General features: G+C 43.2%; 1 long non-coding RNA gene across 1 annotated transcript; it reads right to left on the bottom strand.

Annotated features, from left to right (window-relative positions):
- Nucleotides 1–6,066: 6,066 nt before the first annotated feature.
- Nucleotides 6,067–8,230, bottom strand: LOC134870511 (uncharacterized). The gene is made up of 2 exons (XR_010166578.1): nt 7,984–8,230; nt 6,067–6,963 (listed from the first exon to the last, which is right to left on the bottom strand). It is a non-coding gene; the product is annotated as an uncharacterized LOC134870511 (long non-coding RNA).
- Between the last annotated feature and the right edge of the window lie 391 nt (nt 8,231–8,621).

The raw sequence follows: 8,621 nt of genomic DNA, 5'->3' as shown, positions 1-8,621 counted from the left end.
TCTGAATTAGCTGCTCCCCTTTTCTTCAGCTTTCTATACTGATGTATTGCTCAAGGTTTAGCTTTCCGACCCACAACTTTACTGTTCTGGTTCCCTGCTTTCGGGCTCCGTATACCCACTGTAAATGTCCATCTTTACATGAGCTACATCATTTTTTCATCATTGAGATCATCCTTAAATCCAGAGGTGTAAAGCAACTAAGTACATTTACTCAAGTACTGTACTTGAGATACTTGCACTTAACTTCAGTATTTCCATTTTATGCTACTTTGTACTTCTACTCCATTACAATTCACACATAAATCTTGTACTTCTACTCCACTACATGTATGTAATCCCTTTAGTTACAGATCTGGATTAATGATGGTAATAATCAGCCCTTAAATCAGACTGTAGTTCACCTGGAGTAAATCAGCAGCTACCCTGCAGTATACAAAGCCATTCAAACTAGCTGCACCTTTACCAGCTCTGAGAACACTTTAATGATCAATCATTATAAAACATATCAGAGGTATTATTCTGAAATGGACCAATCAAACAATGACTACTTTTACTGTCGCTACTTTAAGTACATTTAGATGAGAGTACTTTCTACTTTCACTGGAGGAACATTTAGAATACTTTTACTGTGACAGAGTATTCCTACACTCTGGTACTTCTACTTTACTCAAGTACAAGATCTGAGTACTTCTACTTTACTCAAGTACAAGATCTGAGTACTTCTACTTTTACTCAAGTACAAGACCTGAATACTTCTACTTTACTCAAGTACAAGATCTGAGTACTTCTACTTTTACTCAAGTACAAGATCTGAGTACTTCTACTTTACTCAACTACAAGATCTGAGTACTTCTACTTTACTCAACTACAAAGTCTGAGTACTTCTACTTTACTCAAGTACAAGATCTGAGTACTTCTACTTTACTCAACTACAAAGTCTGAGTACTTCTACTTTTACTCAAGTACAAGATCTGAGTACTTCTACTTTACTCAACTACAAAGTCTGAGTACTTCTACTTTACTCAACTACAAAGTCTGAGTACTTCTACTTTACTCAAGTACAAGATCTGAGTACTTCTATTTTTACTCAAGTACAAGATCTGAGTACTTCTACTTTTACTAGGGATGCTCCGATCGATCGGCCGCAGATCGTTATCGGCCGATATTGATCCTAAACAGGTTGATCGGTGTGCTCTCAAAGTGCAGATCAGAAAAGCCGATCGCAAATATATATATATATATATATATATATATATATATTTTTTTTTTTTTTTTTTTTTTTACCGGAGACATTCTGCGTGTGACGTATATTATATGAGACTGTTTTGTTTCCCGCATTCCAGCGCGTGGCTAATTAACCTGCGACTGTTTATCCGCTCTCATGAATGAGGCTGGCACAGGCAGCATGAGTTCTCCGGTCTGGAATTTTTTCACAGTTTCCGAAAAAGATGTAAAACTCGCTGTTTGCAAGATATGCAACGCCGAAATACCAAGAGGTGGTCAACAACAACGACAATTTAATACAACTAACCTCATCCGACATTTGAGAACGCGCCACATAACAGAATACGGCGAGTATGAGGAACAAGCCCGGACAAAAAAAAGACGGCCGCCGTCACTCAGCCCACTGTCAGTGAAACGTTTAGACGTCTGGAGCCTTACAGCAGGGACAGTAAAAGGTGGAGGGATATTACAACAAAGCTCATGGAATTTATTGGACTTGACGAGCAGCCTCTTTCTGTGGTGGAAGACACGGGGTTCCGCCGGTTGATATCATTCCTGGAGCCACGCTATGCCCCCCCTGGACGTAAATACCTGACGGATGTATGTCTCCCTCATCTTTACGAGACCGTTTACACACACATCGACAGACTTTTGAAAGACAATGTCAAATCAGTCAGTTTTACAACTGATATTTGGACGTCGAGTCAGGCCCGTAGCCAGGGGGGATCGAAGGGTTCGTTCGATCCCCCTCCCGCACTCGACCCCCCCTCCCCCCATACACAGACACGCCCCTCAAGATATGTGGGCTATTCAATGAATGAATTGTTCATCTCCGGTGAATATACATGATTCAAATCTAAATTTACAATATCAAAATCCAGACTAATAAAAAAGAAAAGTAGACTCAGAGAAGTGACGAGTAAGAAAAATGGTTAATATTTCTGTTTACACATTTTGTTCAGACTGTTTTACACCAATCCAGTCGGTGGCGGTAATGCCCCCATTTCTGTTGGTAGCTAGCCTAATCGCCTATTACATAGGAACAAAGAAGAATCAGAAGAATAGCGAAAATGGGTAAAAAAGAAGACAAGGAACAGTGGCGCGGGAAGGGGGGTGCTGAGGGTGCTGCAGCACCCCCTGTTTCACCCTCAGCACCCCTCAGCACCCCCTGTTGGCAGGCGCTGGATTTTTTTTTTTTTTTAATTAAAAAAATAAAATAAATTACTAATTCGCTTTATATTTTCGTATATCAAATGATGAGGCAAATAGCAAAAAAGGGATATGGATAGGTTCGAATATAGGCTGCTAAAAATAAAATTGACTTGTAGAGGTGAACGTGACGGTCGTGAGTGACCTCTCATGACATGACTTACTGAGTGAAAGCAAGCAGGCTAGTTAGCTGGAAGTAAGTATGTCGCAAATAAGAATACACGATTTTTTCAAACGCGCTAAAATTAGCAAGCTCTCACCTGATGTTGATGTTGATGTTTCCTCGTCCATCGCAAACTCTGTTGGGGCAGCAGCAGATGAAGAGCCAGAGTCAATAACGGTAGCAAGCAACTCCGCTAACGGTAGCAGCACAGTCTTAGCATCTAGCACCAGCAACGTAGAAAGATTCGAAAAGCCATGTCAGCTAAGTGACTTCAGTTATCCTGGAAGGAGGTTCGGGACAGAAACCTTTGAAAGGTCTTTCCAGCCAAGCTGGATTTCAAAGTGGCAATGGCTACACTATGTTACCGATAAGGATTATGTGCTGTGCTTTGTGTGCTGCAAAGCCAAAGAGAAGGGGTTCCGCCATTCAGAGGGAAAGAGTTCATTCATCAGTGGAGGATTCACGAACTGGCGCAAAGCTACAACCAAATTTGCCATTCATGACGTCTCTGACCTTCACCTGGAGTCGGTGAGAATGCTGGCATCTCTGAACCAAAAGCCGATATCCGCAATGATATCCGAACATGCAGCAAATGAACAGAAAGTAGCGAGTACTGTACTGGAGCTGCTGTTTAGATCTATTAGGCTACTTGCTCGTGAAGGAATTCCATTGAGGGGGCATAACCATCGGGATGGCGTGCTCTGGCAGATGATGTTGGAGAGAACGTACGACAATCCCAAAGTACGTGATTGGATGCGGCGCAGAGACAACTGGATGTCTGACACAATCCAGAACGAGATTTTGGAAATTCTGGCACACGCTGTGCAGAGACACATTGTGTCAGATGCTAGAGGAAGCGCTTTCTTTGGACTTACGGCCGATGGAACCACCGACGTAAGTTCCAATGAACAGTTTTCATGCAGCTTACAGTACCAGGGTATATACAGAGATTCTTAAGTTGAATTTACTACCTTTTACTACCTCTTTTACTACCTTCAATTTTTTTTTTACTACCAGCACGACTTCAAGCTGCAACTGTAGCAGCGTAAAGTGTGAAGTAAAGTGACGCGTAAAGTAATGAAATATCTTTCCAAAACGAATTAATAACATATTTCATCATAGCCGTGGGAAGTAGGGGTGCTGGGGGTGCTGCAGCACCCCCTGCTGGAGGTCTGGTCCCGACAGTTGGAATATCGTAGCAGCCCCGCCAGTTGACAAAAAAACCGGACAAACTTTATTTTCTTGCATCAAGGATGTGTTTTTGAGACTGAACATTCCGATTGAAAGACTTATTGCTTATTGTTTTGATGGCGCTAGTAATGTGTCCGGCTGTTTCTCAGGAGTCCAGGCCCGTCTGAAAGAACTGTGCCCTCTGTCCATGTACGTTCACTGCAACAACCACGCACTTGATTTAGTTCTCCAAGAAGTCGCCTGCGAAGTTGGCCTAGTGGCCGATACATTAAACTTTGTGCGGGGTGTTGCTGGTGTGATACGAGAGTCGTCAAAGCGTAAACAGCTTTATGAATCGCTTTTCAGTAGTTGCGACGAGGTTGCAGTTAACATCCTAGGCCTGTGCCCAACCAGGTGGTGTGTGCGGGCCACAGCCATCAGGCGCATATGTTCATCTTACAACACTCTGCTGGCCACACTAACGTTGTTGAAAGATGACAAAACCACAAGAGGTGACAGCAGAGCAAAGATTGTCGGGCTGTGGAAGCAAGCCCGTAAAGGCAGAACTCTCTTCGGCCTGCTCTGTTGCCACGCACTGTTTGAACCGTGTGAGGCTGTGGCACGGAAGCTGCAGAGCTCCACAATGAGTGCGCTTGGCACACTTGAGTGCGCAAATGTACTGAAAAACAGCATTGCGGCCCTTCGAGACGACCCAAATGTTGTGCAGATGTTTCAGAAGGTGGAAGAACATTCCTCAAGAATGGATCTCAAAATGCCAGAAACGAGAGAGAGCAGAACCCCGGCACGATTTAGGCAAACTGCAGAGCCAGAACCACTCACTCGCAGCGCACCAACAGCCTCTTGGAAACGGGAATTCTATGAGGCTGTCGATCTAGTTTCAGGGGAGCTTCAAAGAAGGTTCGACCAAGAGACTTTGACGCTAGCGGGGAAAAGAGAGAGGGCAGTTATAGCAGCAGCACAGGGAGAAACAGTGGACTTGGACAGCCTTCAGCTTCCTATGGAGCTGGACAACTGCCGCCTTGATCTCCAGCTTAAAATGCTGAACACTGTCACCAAGGAGTCTCGGTGCACCACAGTTAAAGATGTAGCAGCACGTCTTTGTAATCTCCATCCACAGACGAGAGCTCTCTTTTCTGAGGTTGAGAAAGTCATCCAGTTATGTCTGGCTCTGCCAATATCAGTGGCCTCATCGGAACGATCGTTCTCCATTTTGAGAAGGTTAAAGACTTGGTTAAGGTCCACAATGACACAGAAGAGGCTGACGCATCTTTCATTGATGAATGTCCACAAAGACATTATGGACGATGTGGACATGAATGCGCTCATGAGAGATTTTATTTCCATGACGCCTGAGCGTCAGTCCGTGTTTGGAGTAGTACTGTGAAAGGCCCAACGGTAAGCGCTTGATTTGATCAGCTCAGCTGCCGCCGAGCAGTGTAGCCTACTGTAAATAGTTCGACGCTGACTTTTTTGTTTTTCATGTCAGTTGAGATTGTTGAGATATAATAACTGTTCTCAGTTGTGTGCGATTCTAAGGTACAGCCTATAAAAGGTTGAACTAAATGCTTGTTCAGTAGTAGTTGATGCCGTAGTAGCTCTGACCGTGAGACTGATGTGTCAGAGCACACCGAATAAATACGCCAAGTACGACTAAAGATAATTCACTCTCCGTGTATGCTTTTCCTTTGAATGCAACGTTATCTGTGCAACAGTAGTGCACCACAGCTCAACAGATACTAATAGACATATTGTGCATTCTTCCCTGCCCCTGAGAACACTGCAGGTTTCTGTTGATGCTTGTTTGGTTTAATGTTTTTTCGGAAGTCGCTCATTTACAATACCGTCTTTAAAGCTGTAAACATTTTTTTATTGAAATAAGTAGCCTTTTGTTTTAGTGTTCACATCACAGTAGCCTATCTGGTTTACAATGAAATACATCGTGTGGTGTTTAAATATTGCGCACACGTATGCCTGTCTTTTATTTAGCCTATCGGAACACCTCTCAGTCTTCAGCACCCCCAACCCAAATCATCTTCCCACGGCTATGTATTTCATCACAATTTAACAGGGTAATTATAACTTCCACCACTGGACACAAAAACTGGCCAACACACACACACACACACACACACACACACACACACACACATAGAGAGAGAGAGCGAGAGACTCTGTAGGTGTATGTGAGTGTCTGTTTGTTTGAGCAAGCTAGTGAGCTACATTTAAGTAAGAAGGAACTCTACCATAGGAGTTGGATTAATCAAGATGACACAACAGGCCTTGGTCCATAGTTTTTACTCAAAATGTCAAAAAGTAACAATTGCATAACAAAAACTAATTTCAAGTGGTTAAATTAGGGCCTTGAAAAAAAAGAATAAACTAGATAATAATAAAGTGCAACTTTCACTGTAATTACAATATCTTATTAACAAAGAAATAACTTTAACTTCAACTGGACGCAAAAACTGTCCGAGAGAGAGAGAGAGAGAACTTAAACAACAGTTAGCCAGCAGGGTCACAAGTGCCTCAACTGTGTGGCCTTTTCTTCAATCATTTTATCCACTTGGAGAAGTTCTGCTTTTTTTCCCCTGTGTCTTCTCCGAAAAGTGTTTGATTTTGTGATGAGCTCAGCCATCTTTGTTCCTGCCTTTCCCTCGGCCATCTCTGCATATTTGTCGGCGTCATTTTGGAGTGAATGGCACACACTGTGGAGTACCTGCCGCCGGTTCCGGAGGTCCTCCAGCTCTTTCTCTGCTGCTTTCCTCTTCAGCTCCTGTGTGGCATTCTCCTTTTTTTCCGCTCACTATCAAGGTATAGCCTGTATTGTGACCTCGATGAAGCAGCAGAGGCCAGGAGCTCCTTGGTCAGAGGAACTTTCAGAACGCCGCCACAGACAATTACCTTATCGCAGATTAATCTGAGGGCTTCGAGAGATTCATCACGGAGGTTGCACGTTTCTACCTCCTTATTTACTGAGAAGCCTCTCTCCACTGTGGCTTGTCCATGGGACAGGAGGAGAGCACTTTGGCAGAACTTTAGCAGGTCAGGGTGGGACGTGCAGAGTTTGGAGTGGAGAAAGACATCCAGACGCTGCCTCAGGGGTTGGAAGGAAACAAATTCTTCTTCTCTGCCCACGACCGAGAGAAAGGATGTGAATTGCTGAATGATGACATCACCTGCAACATTGATACGAAAATTAAGATATATTAATTTCATTAACACATTCCAGTCAACTGCTTCACCATCCATTCGACAAAAGTACATACAGTACATCGTAGATACACATAATAGTATCTGTAGCAGTGGTTCTCAACCTGGGGGCACGGAGGTCTTGTCTAAATTACAAATTGATACAATTGCGCGTCGGTGACTTGTTTAGCTGAATCTGCTTGCAAGGTGCCAAAACACCTTCTACATCAAACAGATAGAGTAAAATCACATAACTCACAAGAACACTGGATGTGGCTATCAAAAAAGAAAAGAAAAGTAGAATAATTTGAGTGCTTGAAATCATGCATTGACATCAAGGTTGGTGGGGGGGGACAATATTCTAACCTTTGAAAGGGGGGCTCAACTTGCAAAAGGTTGAGAACCCCTGATATAGAGAGCTATGAGAGCATAAAGTTTAATTTTGTAAAAGCAAGACACTTTCACACCTGTCACAGTAAAAAAGCAGAAAACCACAAAAGAGATTCCACGCACAAGACCTTAATCAATTTGAATAACTTATCCACTTCTACTGTCCCTATAAAATATGTTCTTACCAGCTGCAATGCCACCTGCCAGCTGCTGCCCCTGGATGAAAGCCTGCACTAATGACTTCATCTCTAGGATGCACCACTCTGGATCCCTGGCCATCCTTGTGGGATCCAAACAGGTGATCTGCCTAACTATGGGGAATTTCAATGGCGATTTCTCCTGCAGTTTCTTTACGATCTTAATCAGACCCTGCAAACACTCTTTTCTGAGGTGGAGTACAGAGAGTTCACCTATCTTTGATCCTGGTTTGCCCAGGAGTGCCTATTAAGGAACATTAAGGAACATTCATGTCAATGCTTTCTTTGAAAGGAAATGTTTACATAACTTATTGTGATGATAATATTAATACTGAACAAATTGTATTTGCTAGTTGATTTGTGCAAGCATCATAATTCACAAATTCACCCCGCAAAACAAATAAACAACAATAAAATTACCTTGATGGCAGATTCAGCCCCCAAGCCTATATCTACCCTTTTGAGGGAGACCCAGTTCTTCTCCTCAGAGATGTCCAATTTAATCAGCTGCAGGGGGGTTTGGTCCTGTAGGAGTTCCCTTTTGATGAACCGCCGCAGTAAACTCTGATGATGACAACAACAACAAGAAGATAGTTACCCAGACATTCATATACATTAATATAGGTTTACATTCAAATTAATGAATCAAAATCTTTACAGTGATACTTACCAACAGGAGCTCAATTAAATCTTCTGCCAAAAAAGGCAACACTGGCTCGTCTGTTTGGTACTTCTTGAGAAATGGGTTAAAACTTCTCGCAATGGCGAGGAAGAATTGAAGCTTTGGGATTAAGAGTGGATCCCCTTGTGCTGCCAGGATGGCATCATAAGAGGCCGTGTTTGGTTTTGTGACCTTCTTATCCTCAACAGCATTGACAAACTTCTGAATCATGGTCCAAACTTCCAGGACTCTCTCTGCAACCGGCACATTTTCCACCCATCTGTGGCCGCAGAAAGAGAGGGGAAAGCAGGACGACCCGGTGTTGTTGGTGTAGTCCTCTCTCCGGGCAGGAACGTTGTGGAAGAGGTAATGGAGGGCGCGCAGGAGTTTGTCAATT

Source organism: Eleginops maclovinus, chromosome 10, assembly GCF_036324505.1.
Source record: "Eleginops maclovinus isolate JMC-PN-2008 ecotype Puerto Natales chromosome 10, JC_Emac_rtc_rv5, whole genome shotgun sequence".
In the NCBI taxonomy this organism is placed as follows: domain Eukaryota; kingdom Metazoa; phylum Chordata; class Actinopteri; order Perciformes; family Eleginopidae; genus Eleginops; species Eleginops maclovinus.
Note: the sequence above shows the minus strand (reverse complement) of the source record. Positions and strands in the feature narration are given on the sequence as shown.